Genomic DNA, 21,673 nt, shown 5'->3' with positions numbered 1-21,673 from the left:
CTATAAAAAAGTGTTGGGAGCATACTTAGCTTCAACAAATGGCATGATGGATATTAATGTGCTACAATTGAAACAAGTGCCTTGTGTTCTGCAAGATAGATTACAGCCTCAAAAAACACAGGGGTCCCCTTATTTGGAATGGAGCAATATAGAATTAAAATAATTCTTATAACGGACACATCAGCATTAGTAAATTCTCAATCTAGGTAGCTGATACAAAAAAGTAATGACATAAAAGTGAAAACTTAATATTGATTGTACAAAAATTGTCTAAAATATGGCACTTGGATATATTTCCCGATTTTGACTCAGCAGCGCTATTTAAGCAATATCACTCCCCACCCTGAACATTAACACCAGTTAATGCCCTCTGCAAAGTTAATGAACTGCTTTTAATTGAGTTGGTGGGCAGGTAACAGCTCTTTATGCGTGACATCATGCGTACAATAAGAATGTCGCTTCGGTCCTGCAATATCTCCCAACTGAGGCAGAGAAAAACAGACTAGTGTTCCGGTTTGTACTTCACACTCATTAAGCATTATTCTCCCCCCCCCAAACCTGGGGCCAAAACAGCTGTTAATTACCCTCCCCATAGTATGGGCGCAGCACAAGGAAGGGTCATTAATAGCTATTCTGGGACTCCAGGTAATTGCAATAATGGTGTTGGTACACCCTCACCCCGCTGACCCTTAATACTCCTAATCGCTGCTTTATTAATATATCATTTAAAAGACCACAAGCCTCATTTGACCTCAGCAGCTCTAGACTGGGCCGAAACATGCATGTGTTCTATAGCACTTTCAACTGTATTTATGGCATTTAGCCCTCTTTTTATCTTTTTATTATTCTTTCATGCAGAACTGGAGAAGCCATGATTTTATTGCATACGATGTTTGTTGGTATTACTCCATTCCTGTTGTGCGTGCTAGGAAAAGCAGCACAAATTGGGAAGCATTTTCATCGGGACAGTAGGGGAAATGCAGGACAGTAGGCCTTTGCTAGATCCCTGCGGATTACTCAAGGTTACATCACAGAAATGCAAGGAAAATGTGTGATTTTACATGAAGTTTGGTTTTTGCTGGCCACTGTGCGTAAGAAAATGTTGTGGGACCCATGTGAGGCACACATCACTGAACTCTCCTCTGTGTCTAGTTTTCAGAAATGTCCTGGTTTGGTAAGTTTCCCCAGGTGGCGGCCGACTTATGGCCGAAATGTGCAGCCATTCTGCTTGGCAAGTGGGACAGTATTGGGATTTAGCCCCATTTGCTGCTTCATATGTAAAAACAATGCCCAAAAGATACTTCTGGCATCCAGGGGCTTTCGGTCTCCGTTTGCATGGCTTATTGGGGAAACCCCATCTCTTATCCCAGGAGGGGCACAGTGACTGATTTGTCCCTCTTGGAGTAGGGGTTATACCCCAATGCCAGAGTGAGACACCTGCATTCTTTTGCCTAGACCAAATGTAAAATCTCAGGTGTCTAGTGGTCTTTCTATCACCCCTTAGGGGCAGATTTGGGGCAACCTCCCCAATCGAGGCATACCTTCTGTCTGCCCCTGGGGAGCTGAATGGCTATTGCCCCTTCGAGGATGGGGGTATCGGTCGATGCCAGGGTAGTCTGCCCATCCTTTTGTTTGTTTTAGTGTCATTTTGAAATCCCTGGTGTCTGATGGACTATCTGCTCCTCCAGGAGCAAATTTGGAGCAAAATCCGTAATTGGGGTATGGCCCTACACACCTGCACACCTTTACTTCACCTAAATGTACAATCTCTGCATGTCTAATGAGCATCCTTCCAGCTCCGCCCCCCCTTCCCCGGGGGGGATTGTGGGGGAGGTGCACATTTGGGGCAATCACCCCATCGGGACAAAAGTTCCTATCTGCCCTTAGTTGGTCAGAAAATCTCTATTGCCCTTTGTGGGGTGATGGTATGGCTCAATGCTAAATAAAGCTATCCCATCCTTTTGTTTGTTACGGTACCATGTTGAAATCCCTAATGTCTAGTGGACTCCAAGGCTCCTCGCTCAGCCCTACCCTCTTCAATGTCTACATGAGCCCCCTCGCAGCCATCGCTCGCAACCACAAGCTCAACATCATCTCCTACGCTGACAACACCCAGCTGATCCTCTCCCTCACCAAAGACCCCGCCACCGCCAAAACCAGCCTCCAGGAAGGAATGAAAGACGTCGCGGAATGGATGAAGCTCAGCCGTCTGAAACTGAACTCAGACAAGACGGAGGTCCTCATCCTCGGACCAGCCCCCTCCGCCTGGGACGACTCCTGGTGGCCCCCTGCTCTGGGCACCGCCCACAAGCCCACGGACCACGCACGCAACCTGGGCTTCATCCTTGACTCCTCCCTCACGATGACCAAGCAAGTCAACGCCGTCTCATCTTCATGCTTCAACACCCTTCACATGCTCCGAAAGATCTTTCGGTGGATCCCCACCGAAACCAGAAAGGCGGTCACCCAGGCCCTCGTCACCAGCCGGCTGGACTACGGGAACGCTCTCTACGCTGGAGCCACAGCCAAACTACAGAAAAGACTCCAGCGCATACAGAACGCATCTGCAAGACTCATCCTGGACATCCCTCAACACCCACATCTCCGCCCACCTGAGAGACCTGCACTGGCTCCCCGTCAGCAAGAGGATCACGTTCAGGCTCCTCACCCACGCACACAAAGCTCTCCACGACATAGGCCCCGAATACCTCAACAACCGCCTCACATTCTACTCACCAGCCCGCCAGCTCCGCTCCGCCAGCCTCGCCCTCGCCACCGTCCCATGGATTTGCAGAACCACCACCGGAGGAAGATCCTTCTCCTACCTGGCTGCCAAGACGTGGAACTCCCTCCCCACCCACCTACGACTGACCCAGGACCACCTCTCCTTCAGGAAGCACCTCAAGACCTGGCTTTTCGAGCAGTAGCAGCACCCTCCCCCCCAGCGCCTTGAGACCCGCTCGGGTGAGTAGCGCGCTCTATAAATATTCTTGATTGATTGATTTCTATTTGCCCTCCCATTACTTACTATTGGTGGTCTGTCTTGTCTCATTTATTTGCTTCTGTTCGAAGTGTTTCTTTCTGTTCTTGTGTTTGTTCCTCCCCAGGAGCATAGATTCTTTGCCATTCATTTGATTCAGTGATTTGTGTTTTCAGAGTTCTATGCCAAGCAACTATTTTCTTTTTCTTTTAGCACTCAATGAGTTTGCATTTATTTTCTTGCTATCTCACTCTTTTCCCTGTAGCCTGTTCACCACTCACTTCTCCTCTCCTCTCATCACACTCTATATATTGCTCCCTTCTGTTGTTTCCCCTCCCACTCTCCTTTTTTCCAATCTTCTTTTTAAAAGCTTTGTTGCACTCCGTATTAATCACTGTTGCTCTACTCAGCAGCTTTTACTTGTTCGACCCCACACCTTTATCATCTCTACCACTACTCCCCTGTGCCTCCCCGGGTCCCCCCCCCCCATTTTTTAATTATAATATATTTTCAGTTGTATGCTAACGAATGCTCCATTCTAAATATTGCTCTTTGGTGCACTTTCTTTTCTTTTTAAATAACTCATCCAGGATGGATGCCCCGCATGTTAGAAAGGTGAATTAAAAAGAAAAATAGGGGGTGTAGTATAGTGATACATAGACTATGTATGGTGACTAATGCAAGTGTATAATTCATCCTGCGGGGTCTGCTGTACTGTTATGATGAATACATACAAATGTCGGATTGCTCATGCTGGTGCATTGTTTTCCGAATGCTATTCAACATGGCCGATAAACATTTCTTTTCTGTCTTATTGCTGATACTGAACAGCATTGGCAAAGTGACGCTTCTTGGTTTTGTCAATACCAGTCATGATGTTTCTTCTAGTTTTGATCCATGCCCAAGGGTAGGGGTCATTTCTTGCCTCCTCACCCACCTTGGCCAAGAGAGAGGGTATTTAGGAGGTCTCCCTGTTGCCCCCACTTTGCTCAAGGGCAATGTTTATTCTGTATTTGGACCAAGAATGCAGAATGGGGGTGTTGGTCATTATTCCTAATGGGGCAGTTTCTGCTGAACTGGGAAATCTGAAGGTGGTATGTATCTATCTGGAAATCCAATAAAAGAATTTGATCAAGTGCCTACGTGTGAGGTCTTAAAACTATAGGTAATAAAAATTACATTCGGAAGCAGCCTGTATCTGACCTCTTGCTGGATTTGTCACGATGAAGGCCTGGCAAACGAGTGCAAATAAAACACATAGAAAAGATGAAGGCACCAAAAAAAGAACAGTATAATAAAAGAAGATACACACATCATTCATTAAGGTGTTAATGTGATATCTTAAAAAAACATTGTTCCATTGAGCCTTTTACAATTGTTGGGTCAAAGTACTTTGCCAATATGTTATATTATATATTTGTTTGGCATACTTTCAAGTGGCGGCTGCTCCCGGGAAGCAGTAGTGGGGCAGGGAGGGGAGGGAGGTTTAAAAATTAAATTAAAAAAAGATCACTCACCTGCCTGTTGGCCGCGGTCTCTCTTCCACCCTTTCAGTCCTCTTCCTGGCTTCTGTACAAACAGGAAGCACCCAGGCTCTCCTAAGCCAATCACAATGCTGCAATGCAGCATTGTGATTGGTCTCAGCGCCATGATTCGGCTCTCAGCCAGGGAATGGGAGCCTGGGCATGTTCTCCTCCTAGGCTGTACTGTAGCCTGGGTGGAAAACATGCACAGTGGGCATGATTGTTTGGCCGGCCTAAGACGGCCTGCCAAGCATTTATTCACCCTTAGGAGGGTGCCCACCACTGCTCCCCCTTGCGCTGCCCACTCATTAGGGATAAAGTACCGAGTCTTATGATGGTGTTATCATGAATGAATTATATACATTATTGGATACACTATTTTGAGCATTAGAATAGCTCCAAGTTGACTTGAATTTCCTTCTGAATAAAAATTGCTAATTCCGAACCTTTTTTATTTTAATATACCACAGTTCAAAAGCTGGCTGTAGCAATTTTATCCACAACCAAGTGATGGTAGAACAAGCTACCAGCATAGAAATAAAAATACATTTACAAGCCGTTAAATGTAGGTTTAATAATTGGTAGGTGTTCAGCCTATCAAACAACTTAAAAGTTTAGGCTCAATTAAATTTGTTATAGAAGAACTTAAATATCGATAACTCGAATGCCAACATTCAGTTCATGGATAACTCCACACCATATGTGCTGAGTCCCAAATGCTGACATTTTGGCATATTGGGCACACTAGTGAAACATTAACACCTCAATGCTCTAGATTGGACTTCACTAGAGTGGAAAGGGCACTTGACCAACCTAAAATAGGTAGAAGGGTAATAGATTTATAAAGGGACTTCGGACTGATTGGCCCTTGGAGAATCAAATAGATTTATAAAGGGAATTAGAACTCATGTACTCCTGGAGAATGAATAACCAGCAGTCTCCAGAAATATGATTGTCATATGATTCAGACTGAATGGCTGCAGTACTCTCTGTCTCAGTCTCCCTGCTGATTCAAAATAGCACCGCAAATTTGCTGTTTAAACTGCCATGACATGTTATTTTTTCCCATCATCCATGGAATCTGTATTTGCTTCCGATTCAATCCTTTTTAAAATGGCATCTGCTCTAAAGCTAATAATGTGGGCCCTTTGTTCTTTCAACAGCTTTTTCCCCGGTACTGTCCTTCTAGCATAATTTGTGCTTCTTTGGCATTTCTTCTTCAAGTCCCTAAGATTAAGATTAACAGAATCCGTAACTGTGCACAATCCTTTGTCATTTTTATTTGAATACTTTATTTCGACCGAGGGCCATAAAAGTTTCATAGTGATACAATCAAGGACCAGGAGACTAATATATCAACTGATAACACCCTTTTGCACTTTAGTCTAGAAGAAACTGTTGAGGCGCTACAGGCTATAAAAATGGGCAAAGCCCCTGGTCCTGATAAAATCCCTGGCGATTTGCTAAAGCATGATATAGAAGTTTGGGGACCCTACATAAATTTTCTTTGTAATTCCATAGTGGCCGGAACGTCAATCCCCGAATCCTGGAAAGGGGCTGAAATTGTAACAATTTTTAAGAAAGGGGATCGCTATGATCCGGCCAATTACCGCCCTATAAGTTTAATAGATCTTTTACAAAAAATTTTTGCCAGACACATTTTAAATAGACTTTTAATATGGACAGAGGGGGCGCAGATTTTGTCTAAATACCAAGCAGGGTTTAGGTTAAAAACCAGCACGGTTGACCAGGTATTTAGATTTATGTGCATTTGCTGGAAATATATCAATATAAGGAAGGGTAGTCTGTATGTAGCATTTATTGATCTGAGGGCCGCTTTTGACCTTGTACCACGCAAACTACTGTGGTCCACTCTTGAAAATATGGCAGTTCCTAGTGAGTTACTTAAGGAATTAATTAGACTACACACAGGGAATTATGCAAGAGTGAGATGGGGCAAGGGAGGAGAAATTTCAAAAGCTATCCATGTGGGACGGGGTGTACGTCAAGGTTGTGTGTTGGCGCCCACACTCTTTATACGTTAACGATATACCCACCTACTTAAGAGACTGCAAACATGACTCCCCGAAATTAGGAGATGAAGCGATTACCGCATTACTTTTTGCTGATGATACAATCCTCATCTCACAAACCCCACAGGGTCTACAAAATCTAGTAAATACTTTTAATAATTACTGTGTGGAGAAGGGGTTAGAAATAAATTCATCCAAAACAAAATATATGTCTATAAACCCTCAGAAATCATTTAGAAAGAATCTGGCCTTAAATAATAAAAAATTGGAGTATGTGGAGAGCTTTAATTATTTGGGCATTACGCTGGATAGCATGCTCTTATGGAAGGGACAGTTGGAAAAAAGTAAATTAATTTTGAAACAAAATTTATTGCCTATTCTGAAGGTGCACGGCAGTAGTCAATCTAAAGCGATTACGCCGGCACTAGAATTATTTAAAGCAAAGGCTCAATCTGCGGCATTATATGGCGCTGAGGTATGGGGCCATTCCTGCAATAACACTTTTAAGAAGGAAGAAAATCTCTTCATACGCAGGTTGCTTAAAATACCAACAAGAACCCCGATAATTCCAGTGTTCATGGATATTAACCTCAAAAGGATTGATCACCAAGCCACACTAAGGCCATTACTTTACTGGGTTAGACTATGGACAACCCCTGAGTTGAGTGATTATAAGAATGGACTGATGGAAATAATTAGAATTGATGAGTATAAAAATATTACATGGTTAAAACACATTTCCCAGTGGTTTATAAGGCTAGGGTTGTCCCATTTTTGGGAAGAACCCCAGAATATGTCATCATCTTCTAAAAAACTTTTGAAATTTGCTTTTTGGACATATATTAAGGACGAAGTACTTACTAGTTCCTTATTAGGTCCATTGACGCAGAGATTCTTGATTATCAAGGATACTCCTGCACTTGAACAATTTATGGACGAGATAAGACCCCCCCTAGCAAAAACATTATACTTACAATTTAGATATGGCGTTTTGCAGACTTCTGTAAATACTAGTAGCTGGAGGGGCAATGATGCTAGAGTATTGTGTACTCTTTGTTCCCAAAAAGCAAAAGAAGATGACGCCCATCTACTGTTTTTCTGTCCGGTTTATAAAAAACCAAGGGACCGATGGATTAAACCCTTATGTAAAAATATGGGGTTCAGGTTCTTTAAAGAGGCAGAACGCACTTTTAAGTCAAATACTTCGCAACCTATAGTGTTTAGTATAAGTAGATTCCTATTCAATGTGTATCTTATAAGGAATCAGATAGGTTGCAAGTTGTAACATACATAGGCTGGTTATACCATTACCAGGCCTGGTTAGACATTATGAATTTTATCTATTCCCCCTTTTTAATATGTATTTGGGAATTGTTTTTAAATATTATCTGGCTTTTTAACTAATTTATAATGTATGTTTGATTTTAGCATAGCTGCGGATATAATTTATTGTGGTCTGACCTTCGTATGTATTACTTGGAATCTGGATTGTGTATTTGTATATGATATTGATAATGTTTATGTATGTTGCTTTTATGATGATACAAGTCGAAATAAAGCTTGAGATTGATTGAATTGATTGAATTGATACAATCATTCATAATACAATCTAAAATACATCCAAGAGCATATTATGTAGTCTCAATAAAAAGTCAGGAATTTCAATTAAAATAATGTAAAACACTATAAGTGCGTCACCGGATCATTCCATTGTTACCACCCCAGTAAGTTCTCTTTTAAAATGAGATAAAAACATTTTACAATTAAATAAAATGGAAAAGAGACTGATTATTTTATACAATTCAAAAATGTTTATGCAGTCAAAAGTGTATTAGTCTTTGATGCATCACAGCTGTAGCCCCGCTTTTTTCCTTATCAATCCCATTATAAACAAATATCTGGATAAGGCAAATATGACGTGTGGTGTGGTGCGGTGCTAGTTGTCAATACCCTTATTGCATCTTGGTGCTTTCTAAATCCCATTGCAAGAAAAAACTGTTGGATCCATTTCCTCCTTGCTCTATCATACGCCGGACAGAAAAACTAAATGTGTGCTATGTTTTCTGTGGACCCTAGAGCATGCGTAGTGCATAGAGTACAAGAACGATCTTCCTTGCCTCTCCAGTTTGCTGTGTGGCTCTTAATCTGTAAGATATTGTACCTTAACTTTAGGTATAGAGTTCTTGCTAGGTGCTGCGGTACATTGTCAAGAAACTCCTCGCGACTCGGACTTGGTTTAATAGTGAGGAATTGAGATGCTAACCTTCCTAGTCTCGGGTCACAATGGAGTGCATACAGTATGTGTTTCCAATAAGTTCCCTTCAGTGTATCTTTACAGCTAGATGTTAAACTGTGTGGGTCGGTCTAATATGATTTGAGACCTAGCTTTATGAGCTATTTCCGTACAAATCTTAGCTAAGGGAAGGTGAGGCATGCACCAATGACCAGTAACTCACATACACCTTTTCTGTATACTACTAATTCTGGTGTAATCCACAATCGTCTCCAATAGAGCAATGGTCGCAGAGTTGTAAGGTGCCCTATACGCTTCATATCTAGATCATGGAACATCGGGATAAGTGGTGTTGAAGGGGGTAGCCCCAGTAGGCTCCTTGCAAATTTGTTTTCCCTGATAATCAGCTGTTTAGTGTCGTAGTGCCCCATAGCTCTGATCCATACAGTGCTGCCCCCTGGACCTTACATTTATATAACTCGAGCGCTGGTGTCACAGATTTGCTTGCGGATAAACTGTACTTCTTGAAGACTGCCCCTGTCCCTTGAAGTAACCCTAGTACTGAGTGGTTTACTTGCGGTTTCCTAATAATATGCCCAGATTTATTTATAAAGTTTTATATAGCGCAAACAGGATCCCGCAGGATATCAGAGCGCTTTACAATAAGTTGGTAGAGAGGACAAAATGAAATATACACATCAATTGTGGAAAGAAAAAAAAGAAAAAAATAAGTAAAATAAAGTAAGAAACAATGATAAACAGTAAGCAATGGTACACACAAAAGGTATAATATTATGCAGACGATGCAATCCGTGACTGTTAGTTGTGCCATGGAGCTAGGAACACAGTGACATCCGCCTTATGGGTGCCACAACCCGTTATGGTAGGAAATTGCTCATTAAGAATCTTTTGGCTTCCAGTTTGAAAGCCGTCGTCGAGGCGAGTCTGCGTACATCCGGAGGAAGAGATTTCCATATTTTAGGGGCAGCGCCAGAGAAGGCTCGGTGACAAGTTCTTTTTTTGCTAAGAATGATAGGTTTGAGGAGGAGAGTAGAGGCGCTTCTAGATGCCCTTAGCCCACAGGATAATTCAAGTTTTTGCGCTAGATACCTGGGAGTATTGTAGTGAAGGGCTTTCTGCATCAGGATTGCAATCTTTAGCTGGATTCGTACTTCAAAGGGTAACCAGTTGAGAGATTTAAGGACTGGGGATATGTGCTCATTTCGTTTGGAGCCTGTGATCAGTCTTCATGCAGAGTTCAGCGAGGCCCTAAGTGGAGCCAAGGCGTATTTAGGAAGGCCACAGAGAGTTGCACTGCCATAGTCTAACCTTGGTAAGACAAGAGCTTGTACCACCTGCTTGAAATCCTTTTGTGGCAGGAAGGGGTTGATCATTCTGAGTGTCCTCATCAGGTGGTTCGCTCCCTTACAGACATTGCTGATATGAGTCTTCATACTCAGGTGCTTGTCCACTGTGACTCCGAGCGACTTGGCTGAGTCTATGATGATTGGAGTGCAGTTGAGAGCCGTGAGGTGAGGCAACCAGAGATCGATCTTGGGGGTGTGGTTCGGCGGGGAGATGAGCAAGAATTCCGTTTTGGAAGCGTTAAGCAGGAGATGGTTCTCGGTTAACCAATTTTGGGTCGAGGTGAGGATAGAATTTAGTGAGATGATGTTGCCTGGGGATGACATTTTTAAATAGAGTTGTGTGTCGTCAGCATACATGTGGAAGAGAATATTCATAGAGTTAAGTAAGTTAGTAAGAGGTTCCAGGGAAAGGTTGAAGAGGATAGGAGAAAGGGCGGATCCTTGGGGGACCCCCATAAGTACTGGGGAGGGCTGAGAGAGAGAGTGGTTTGTCCTGAATCTTTGAGATCTGTGGAGAAGGAAGGATGAGAACAAGTGGAGCACCCGATCCGAGAAACCCATTCTGTTCTGTAGGATGGATAGGAGAATGTCATGATTGACCGTATCGAATGCAGAGGAGAGGTCAAGGAGGATCAATAGGCAGGATTCGTTTTTGTCAAGCATTTTCAGGATGTCATCAAAAATGTCTATAAGGGCCGATTCAGTGCTGTGACCCCTCCGGAAACCAGATTGATGATGGTCTAAGAGTAGGTAGGTCTCAATGTGAGCACAGAGTTGGGATTGGACACATTTTTCGAGACATTTTGCTAGGGTGGAGATGTTGGAGATAGGACGGAAGTTATTGAGTTCCAATTTGTCAGCGTTGAGTTTTTTTAGAATAGGTGAGACCTGGGCTGCTTTTAGGCAGTCGGGGATCAAGCCTTTAGATAAGGAGGCGTTTACAATCCTGGTCCAGATGAGGATGAGAGCGCTCTTGATCTCTTTGAAGATGGCCGGAGGCAGCGGGTCCCCAAAGTGGTTAGACGGGTTGATAGTCTGGAGAAGTTTTTCAATGTCTTTTTCACTAAAAGAGGAGAAGGAGTCCCATGAATCATTGTTCTTAGTGTCAACGATGGTCGGGATATGCTCTTCCGGGAAGTCAGAGGGCGAGACAGCTATAGAAGGGGGCAATAGGCCCTTCTTAGAGGCGAGGTCCATGGAGATGAGTCGGGATTTCTCAGTGAAGAAAGTGTCAAATTCCTCGCAAGTGGGTGGGTTGCCATTCAAATCAAAGAGGCTTGGAGCAGTAACAGATTGCTGTTTGACCAGTTTGAAGAGTTTCTTGGGGCGATTTGCGCATTGATCTAGTTGTAATCTGAATTAGTCAACCTTAGCTTTCTTGATCTGTTTGTTGTAGAGGCCTCTGACAACTCTCAGAAGTTTTAGTTGTTCCGAGGAAGGATTGGAACGCCAGGATCTTTCAGCTGCTCTAAGATTGCGACGTTCGGAATTTAAGATTTCGTTGTACCACGGTTTGGAAATTTTTGATGAGGTATTTTTAAGCTTGAGTGGAGCAATGTCGTCCATGATCTTGGCGATGCTTGAATTGTAGTGGTCCGTAAGAGATTGCACCTCAACCAAGTCAGCTTGGGAGGAGAGAATGGATTTACAGTGAGCAGCTAGTTTGTCGTGGTTTATTGATCTGAGATCTCGTTTCAGAATCTTGGATTTAAGCGGTTGAGCCTTCCTCAATATCACCTCCCTGTTAATATAGAAAAGGATGCTGTGATGGTCCGACCAATCACAAAGTTATGGATTCTAAGGAGATGGTCTGTTCCTTGGAGATGATGAGGTCAAGGATTTCCCCTTTCATGTGGGTAGGTTGATCACAGTGCTGTGACAAATCATGATCATTTAGAAATGATTTGAGGCAGGATACCGCTGGGTCATTGTGTTTGGACCAATGCAGGTTGAAGTCCCCTAGGAAGATTTGTGATACTGCAGAGTCGACATTGCTAGAGATGATATCCATTAAGTGCTCAATGAAAGGGAGATTCTCTCCTGGTGGGTGATAAAAAGTGTGAAGTTTACAGATTGGTAGGTTCTTACTTGAGAAGCAGAGACAAAGATATTCGCATGAGGAGGGGGGAGAGGATTCCACCTGAGAGATCGAGAGTGTTCCTATAAATGCAGGCTAGACCACCACCCAATTTCAGATTTCTGCCTGATTATATCATGAGTGGGAGGTACTAGGAGGTCTAAAATAGGAGTAGAAACGTGATTTAGCCAAGTTTCGGTGAGGATGATAATATCTAAATCGTTGTGTTGGATGAGGTCAAAGATATCAGAGGCGTGTTTACTGGCTGTTAGAAATAGGGGTCTCTAGTTGGCAATGGCTGGCCACTGTCCAAGTAGGGACCCTTCTTCCTAAGTCAGAGTAAGCAGCCTACACCCTTTGACAACCCCTGCTCAACCCTCAGAGGCAGTGTGTGAAGCATTTATGACCATACACAGTAATATAATGAGGAACACTACAAATGGACACCACTCAAGTAGTTATGAAAAATAGGTATTTTTATATAGACTTAATCACAAGACCAATAACAGTAAGAATCCACAATACTATAAAAATATAATTACTTTAGAAAGGCTGCAAGGAAAAATAGTTCAGGATGCACAAAATGATGTTTAGTTCAAGGCAGTGGTCTCTGCGACCCTTTTACTCACAAAGTATCTGGTTCCTGGAGCAAAGCAACAAAAACTTCGCTAAGGAGTTGTAGCGAGAAATTTCCTCCCGCTAACCAGCGATGCGTTGAATCCTTACCGCAAGGGAGGATGATGCGCTGGGTTGCGGGCAGGACAAAGCGACAAACTTCTTCACGCTAAGTCGATGATGCGATAAAATCCTTGCCGCGAAGGGAGGATGATGCACCGAGCCTGTTGCGTGTGCGATCTTGCTGCGATGACAAAGATGGCGCTCCGCGAGGAAGCGACGATCCGGATGCGATGTGGGAAAATGGCGAACGCTCTGCGTCCGTGCTGCGATGATCCTGTTGCGATGATTTGGGGTTAGCGAGCGCTTTGGGGCCCGCTAACAAGCGATGCGACGATCTTCGGGGCAGCCGCCTTTTCCAGGCCTGCAGACAGGTGCTGCGACGATCTTCGGATAGCGGGCATTTTCAGGCCCGCTGACAGGAGCTGCGACGATTCTCAAATAGCGGCCGTTTTCAGGCCCGCTGACAGGAGCTGCGATGATTTTCAGATAGCGGGCGTTTTCAGACCCCCTGACAAATGATGCGATCTTCTTCGGGGTTAGCGAGCGCTCGGCGACAGCTGAGCGACGATTTTTCTCACGCTCACCAGCTGCAGCGGCTCGCTAACGGAGGTTAGCGACGATTTTCAGCGCTCTCTTCTCAGCAGTAGAACTAGAGGCCCTGGAACACACAGGAGCCTCACCTGCAGATAGTAATCCTCGCTGGGAGGAAACAGGAGGCTGATGGTGGAGTCTGATGTGCCTGAGACTCCAGCAGGAGGCTAGCTCTCTTCTAGTCCTTGGGTAATTGCTGTAGCAAAAATAAAAGTCCAATCAAAGTTCTTTTCCTCTTCTTGAAGTCCAGTAGTAACAGCTGCAGGCCAGTCCCAGAAACAGCACACAAGCACAATCCTGCAGATTCTTGTAGTCACACGGACAGAGGTTCTTCTTGTTATCCAGGAGCAATACAAATTGTAGGGGTTTGTGCACAAATATTTATACCCCCAAAGTCTTTGTTCTTAGGGGTCCCAAGTCTCTGAACCCAGCCAGAACCTGCCCAGCCCTGGAGCACTTTGTTGATCAGGCTGCATCCTTCCTTTCAGAAAGAGGGGGTCTGCCTCAGACGCACAGTGGGAGGTGGAGCCAGCATTCACCTTGCCAGGCACAGCCCTATTCAAGTGCAAGAGCTACCCCTCCCCTCACACCAAGGTAGGTCGCTCTATTCAACCCAGGTCTGACTCAGCCTGCCCTGTCCCTCTAAAACCAGACAGCCAATACACATAATCGCAGAGCACACTGGAAGGATTAGGCAAGAAAGTACCTATACTCTAAAAGTGGTAGTTCAAACACAGAATATAAAAATAACCTTCACTAAAAGATGTATTTTAATATTCTGAGCTCAGGCATACTAATTTCGTTTTTCTACCATGTTCTGTGGGTCAGTTAGGACTATAGAATGTAATAGCCCAGACCTCCCATTCTGGCCTATAGAGAACAGGTAGCCTTACAGTAGTGAAAAACGAAATTGGGTGTAATTCACTACTAGGACATGCTACACACATCAGGGCATGTCCTACCTTACACATACAATGCACCCTATCATAAGGGGGGCTTACAGGATGCCAAGGGAAGGTTTAGGGGCTGGGAAGTGCGTGCACTTCACAGCTAAGATGGCAGTTCTGGACTGCACGCTGACACTGCAGTGGCAGGTCTGAGACACACTTTACAAGCCCCTTCTGTGGGTGGCAAAAACCAGTGCTGCAGGCCCACCAGCAGCATTCGGTTTACCAGCCCTGGGCACACACGGGCCACGCTACTAGGGACTAACAGGTAAACCAAATAAGCCAATCAGGGATATACCAATTCACATAGTCATATTTACAAAGGGAGAGCATATGCACTTTAGCACTGATCAGCAGTGGTAAAGTGCCCAGAGTCATAAAGCCAACAAAAACAGGTTAGGAAAAATCCAGGAGGGAGGCAAAAAGCTTAGGGATGACCCTGCAAAAAGGGCCATTTCCAACACTGGCTGATCTGCAATTTAATAGTACGCACTTGAGGCGAAGCGGATTCGAGGGGGAAGGTGTCTGGGTGATATTCACCCTAGTGAAGTTGTCAGAAATGCTGCATCTCAGATTGTTGGAAGGGTCTCTGTTTGGGTTGGGAAGGATGGAGTGTATTTGCCTCGGAGGGGTCAGGTTAGCATTGGACCAAGGGGAGGAGGAGGAGAGATGGTCTTAAGGATTAGTAGCCGCTAGGCCGGGCTTAAGGCATCTGGGGCAGGGTGGCGAGTTTGGAGAGGGAATAGATTTCGAGATGGTGGGGGCTAAAAACTGCCCATTGTGATCGCTAAGTCCTGTGGAGACTCTGGGCCAATTATTACTACTGAGCATGGTGAGAAGATCTTTCGAAAGGGCCTTCACGTCATGTAACTCAGCTGAGAGATTTAACAGTTGTAGAGATGTATCATCAAGGCGTGCCGCCAAAACTGAGTAATGGTCAGGGGAGGAAGGGAGTGCAGGAGAGACTGAGGGTGACAGCGAGCCATGGAGAGGAACTGTAGGGTCCACTATTGTGGAGGGAGGTTCATGGTTAGGTGGTTGGTCAGAGAGTACTAGAGGACAGTTCGAAAGCGAGGTATGAGCCATCGCAGATGGGGGGAGGTCATTGATCAGAGGGTTGGCTTGAAAAGAATCCAAAGGAGAACGTTGCCCAGAAACCGGCCTGGCTGGGGGCAAAGTTAAAGGGGAGGAGGAAGGGGTACCAACGGTTAATCGCTGAGATAAAATGGTTTGAGGAATCCACCCATCACGAGGTTCACTCAGAGTTGGGCTGACAGTCGACGGGGCGAGTGAGATCACATGACCATCGGATAGCTGGGGTCGTGATCTGGGAGGTTGATGCCGACCAACTGAGGGCGAGGAGGTTCTGAGGTTGCCAGAGGGGGAGGGATTCAGGGAGGGAGAGGGACTCGCGATTGATAGTGGGGGGAACTAGCTAATCCCAACGGAGAGGTGGTGGCTGTATAGGGGTCAGTGGAGTTGCCGTATACCAGTTTCTTAAGGGTAGGGTAGATCTTGGCCAATTTAGCAAGGTTGTCATTGGAGGCTTGTATTAGAATTATCCCATTATTGTAGAGGGTGATAGTGGTTGTGGCTTTGAGGAAGGAAGAGGGAGACGTTGTAAGCTTGAGACCATGGGGAGTTTTTTTAGAATCTGATATTCGCAGCTTAGAGTAGAGCACTGTGCGCCAGCACGCCCGTTTCCTAGTATAGAATATAAGGTCATTCGCCTTGTTACCCTTGTTAGTACAGAAATAGGGGTCAGAGTTTCTGGGCTAGCCTTGAGGATTCGATGTTTGAAATATTTTGCTGCGTTCTTGGAGAGGTTGGCTGGGTAGTTGATGATGAAGGCATTGTTAACGTTATGATCGGGACTTATCTCCATTTTAATCAGGGCACCTTGTGGGAAGGGAGCTCAAATAAGAGGATAAGAGAGAGGAAGAATGCAGCGACAAAACCACAAGCTCTCAGTGGAATAGGTGAGGGAGCGTAAAAGATCACACGTTAGTTGAAAAGGAGCTTGCTGAAAGCCCACCAAAGGGTCCAAAAAGTCCAAGGGACTGCGTCTTTTCCAGGGCGTCAGCAAATGAGATGGGGATGAGAGGGCTCAATTAAAATAAAGTGACGATGCCACAGCCTAAACCACACTGCTTACAGTCCAGAAAGGGTAACAAAAAAACCCAAAAAACATATAATGAGGAAGGTAAAATATATATGCCGCCATTTTGAAATCAGGCACTGCCAGCGAATCAAATTGTCTTAACTGTGCCGCCATTTTAGGGACAAGCAAAACATTGAAACCACAAATAATAGATAGACTTATAGCACTCATTGACTAAAATTGAGACAATAGGGAGAGAGAAATACCTTCAAGGAAGTTGCATAAAGTCTTGTAGTGCATATACAAACGTTCCCCCTTGGAGAAATCGCTCCGGGTTACGTGAAGCCAGCCATTTTGGTCCCGGGCCACCATTAGAACAAGCAGTCTCTCAGAGATTAAAAAATAAACAAAAAAAAGCAACAGGACTGGGGAATATGTAACTGCAGATTTCTTAACAAGCAGTGACTCGGAGATAATAAAACAGCAGGACTGGGGAATATGTGACGGTAGACAGACCGCTCAGCACGACACCACAAGCTCCAGAGACAATACACTCAAGACAGCCAATATATGCCGGCACGCGTAAACACCTCGGGCAGGAGGTCGGGTTGTGAGCGCAGACGGTGGAAGATGCTCTCGGAGCGCAAGTTGCATTGGGGCACAGAGATACCGTCGCTCGGCCTCCAAGAAACAGGACTCCAGGCGGAACTCGTACTCTCTCGGAGAGACCCTGGCTGGTCAGTGGGTCAAACCAGGCAATAACAAAAAAACCAGCGGCAAAATACACAAGTGCTGGGCCGGCAGCGACGGATCAATACAGCTCACCGAAAAGCAAAGTCCAAGATCCAGAGCAACGTCAGGATGGTTCCAGCAGAAAGGGCACAAAGCTATGCTGCCAGCCCAGGCAGTGCTACATGCAAACGGAGAACCAGACTTGCTCAAAGAGACGGTGCCAGCCAGGCGGGTCAGCGGGCAACACTAGGCGATCCAGCCATAGAAAAGGCAAACTGCACTAGTGCAGGGTCCGCAGCGACGGATCCTCCAGGCTAACCAAAAACGCAACAGCCGCGGAAAGATTCAAGGAGAGGAGGGCACGTCGCGATGCAGCGAGCCCAGGCAGTGTACCATGCAAGGACAGCTTATCAGCGTCACCGCTGCTGTCGCTCCAACCTGCGATAGGTGAGTACGAAATTGACTTCTTTCGTAATTAGTCCGAAGCGGTGCATGTTCGAGCCTCAGAGAAACAATTGGGAAGGCCAGTGAGACGGTTTAAACGAGGATAACAACCAGAAAGGTAATCCTCAAACCGGGAGCTCCTACAGAAGCTCCTACTCGGCGGCCATCTTCGTAGTGCAAGATAGGTAAAATTAGTGGCATTTTCTATTCTCTGGTTACCCAACATAAAGTTATTTTTAAAACCCTTATGTGGGTTTATGGCCATGTACTTGGTTTTACTAGCGTTTATTTCTAGACCTTTTGTGATACAATATCCATTGAAATCGTTCATCATGTGTTGTAGTCCCTTTGGAGTCTGTGAAATCAGGATGGTATCATCTGCAAACAGCAGGCTGGTACCAAGTTCCCATTCAATTTGGGAGGGTCGTTTGCTTGCTTTTGTAGATAATTTGCCACGTCATTGATATAGAGTGAGAACAGGGTGGGAGCAAGTACGCAACCCTGTCTCACTCAGCTATTGGGATTGGCTTTGTGAGTTCCCCATTCATACCCCAATGGACTCTGGCAAAGTTTCCGTTGTGCATTCTTTCTATCTGAGTTAATAGGCTAGGGGGAGCTTTTTGTTTTGTTAGTGAATCCCATACTAAACATCTGGGTACAGGTTCAAAAGCTGCCCGCAGGTCGACAAATGCCACCTAAATGTGGCCCTCCCTAATCTTGACGTATTTCCAGATGTTGCACAAAGTCTGAAGACTTGATCTACTGTGCTAGTGCATGATCTGAATCCTGCCTGGTATGGGGACAATATATTGTTGGTATCTATCCAGTTGTTAAGCCCATTTAGTAACTGTCTGGTGTGGATTTTTTGTAGTACGTCTGTTAGGCTGATTGGCCTGTAATTTTCGGGGTTATGTTTGCTTCCTTTTTTGTGGATAGGGACAATTGAGACCCTTTCCACATTCCCGGTATTAGGGCACCTTCTGCTATTGCATTGCTAAGGGAATTAACGTATGGGACCCAGACCTTTTTGTCATGTTTAAATAGATCTCCAGGGAGTCTATCTAGTCCCGGTGCTTTCCCCACCTTGATGGTATCTATGGCATATTTGGTTTCTTGCAGTGAGAAAACGATCACTTCACTGTCCCCCCTCAGTACTTGCATGCTCGCTGCTTCCACTCTGAGTTACAGTGGGTCGGAAGCTGGAGTACAATTCAGTGAAGTGCTCGGTCCAAACTGCCGAATCCAAGTAATGCTTTGTCCTATCTACTTGGTTCTTGCCCCCACATGCTATGATTTTCCAGAACTCAGCTGAATTACTAGTTTTTGCTGCCTGCAAGAGATGCAGCCAGCTGTTTTCCTCCCATTCCCTCTTGGCAGTAGCCAATGTTGTCCTATGAACGCCCCTGGCCCTCCTTACTAAGTCTGCATTTCCCTGCTTTATGGTTTCTAGTAAGACTGTCTTGGATCTCCTACATTCTGTTGTATATCATGGGTATACCTTTAATCCCAGTTTAGATTTGGATTTGGATTTCTTCCTGATGTTTTTAGTGAGAAGGGGCTCTAGCTTTACGGCCAGGACGGTGTGCATTGATGTTGCAGGCAAATTGCTTGTCTCCAGGTGGGCGCCCACTACCTCAGCAAAGGTGTTATAGATGCTTGTCATTAACTCAATGTTACCTGTGACCTTAGGCCACTTGATAGACCTTTGATTGTTTCCTACTAGGGGATGTACATTTTGCGTGCAGATGTCAAGTTGTTCGGCTCTTGCTAGCTGGACTAATACTTCCAAACAAAGCGGTCGGTGGTCACTGTCGTCTCTCGTATCTATTCTGAAGCTCACTATCCTGCTCCAGGTGTGGATGCTGCCATTATATAATCTATTCTCGACTGTGAGCTACCATGTTTAAAAGTGTTAAGAGAGACTTTTTCGTCCCCGTTGCTGAATACCCTCCCGTTGCATACCTGTAGACAGTGTTCTATAGTGAGCAGCACTATCTGCAGTGCAGCGTTAGTGCAAGGTTTTGGTGGCCCTGCCACTAGTTGAGGCAACCCTATGGCCATATCCTCTTCTACTGTTATGTTTTCTAGTCCATTTATTAGCTCGTAGGCACAGTTAAAATCACTACAAACTATCACGGTGTCGCTAGGGTCTACATGGTCCAATCCATTGATATAAGTACAGACAAAGTCAACCCTCATGATACTGCAAGGCAAGAAAAGGTAAACAAATAATTTTGTAGGTTTTTGGGGAATGTCCGATACTCAGTGTTTCAAATTATCTCCCCAGCTGACCTACTTTGAGTTCCTTACTAGAAGTCTCTGTAGTCAATCAATATGAGAAATTGGAATTGGCAGCTCGTGGTGCTTTTGTAACAATGTCCCAAATCTTTTGTTTTGATCGGACCGCTGAATGAAAATGAAAAGAATAAGTGACACAGTACCTTATGCGCTAGTGGCCATATCAGGATTCCAAATGTCAAACTAAAGGGAAGTGGCCCTGCCCTGCCTCTGCCTGGCAATGACGGGCCCGCCCTCGCCCGCGCGCAGCCCACGCAGCGGGTGTCATTTGGTGCTTATATGCGCTGGCAGCAAGGGCGTCTGGGACAGGTAGTCCCGCAAGGAGAGTAGCTGGTGGCAGGAATGCAGCAAGGTGAATGTCCTTTGTCTTCCAAGTATCAAAAGCCAGAAATGCCTTACCATTTGATCTCCACAGTTAGGTGAATTTGTCCAGGTTTAGGAAATAGCTACAAACCTGGCTCTTAATGACTAGGAGTCTTACCTTATATCATCTTTATCTAGGAAAGGGCATGTAGACTTATTTGATATGGAATAGTACACGTTTCTTCAGACCTACTAGAACTTAAGTGTTACACCCATCTAAAGTGACACTTATGTGTACAGTTGCTGTATTAGTTGTTTGTGTCTTGTGGCTGTGATGGTCGGTTAGTCCTATTTTTATTGCAGGGCTCTTTTTAGCAATTGCGTGCATTACAAATACAATAAATACATGTTTCTCAAAGGTCTCTAGAATATTTTTTTTTTAATAGCAAGGACCATAAAAATCCAGAATAGCTTCTCTGATCATTCAGCAGTACAATTTGATATCCATTGATAGGAGTACAGACAAAGTCAACCCTCATGATACTTTAAAAAATTGTTTTTAGATGATGATCGAGCTTGGGTGGCATAAACAAAATAATTTATAATCACATTTTATATCATAAACTGAGAACTGCTGATCTTCCTCTAATGTGGCTGCATTCTAGGCTACACTTAGTGAACATGTTGTAACACTTAATACCAAAACAATGAGAAAGACAATCATGAATCTGGGCACTTGAATCCGATATTGCATGAAAAGAGAAAATATTTCTCAATGTAGATAAACTGAAATGGGAGAAGGAAGGCAAAGTGCGTAGGGAGTTTTATTATGCAGAAGAAATAGTTAAAGTATGTTCCATAGGACACATTAATAGTATGAAGATGGGGTTTTTTTTGGAAAATTATTTGTCTGGTCCACCAAGCATAAAGAAAGCAGAAATGCAATTGAGACTTAGCTACTGATACCCTCACTGAAGATCCCAAACAATTAAAAAAACTATTATGAATGATAATTCTAGTTTATAGCCAGTAGACCAACGCATAGGAAAAACCACATCAATGATTAACTCTCACACGTGCCCCAGGGCACCCCTCTACTGCATATCAACCGGCAGAATTGATGCTAACATTCACAGAAAAAGAAATCATGGCATGCAGAGATGATGGTTTCGTAAGAAATAAAAAAAGAATCCATAAGTAAACTCACAAATCACATTCTGGATGGTGGGAAGTTCCTTTCTCCTTTCATACTGGGATCCTAGGTTTCATACTAAAACCAGGCAAACTCAAGGGGGATCTAGCTCCTTGACGTCTAATGACATTACTTTGTAGTCGCTACTGGACTTTAACAACTACCTGTGCCAGA

The 21,673-nt window shown here is 44.5% G+C and overlaps 1 protein-coding gene across 3 annotated transcripts in view; it reads left to right on the top strand.

The window, feature by feature from the left end:
* Nucleotides 1–21,673, top strand: part of LOC146869499 (E3 ubiquitin-protein ligase TRIM39-like) — a 155,167-nt gene that overhangs the window by 129,864 nt on the left and 3,630 nt on the right. The window lies entirely within an intron of this gene.

The sequence above is a fragment of the Triturus cristatus genome, chromosome 1_1 (assembly GCF_964204655.1).
Source record: "Triturus cristatus chromosome 1_1, aTriCri1.1, whole genome shotgun sequence".
NCBI lineage: Eukaryota > Metazoa > Chordata > Amphibia > Caudata > Salamandridae > Triturus > Triturus cristatus.
Note: the sequence above shows the minus strand (reverse complement) of the source record. Positions and strands in the feature narration are given on the sequence as shown.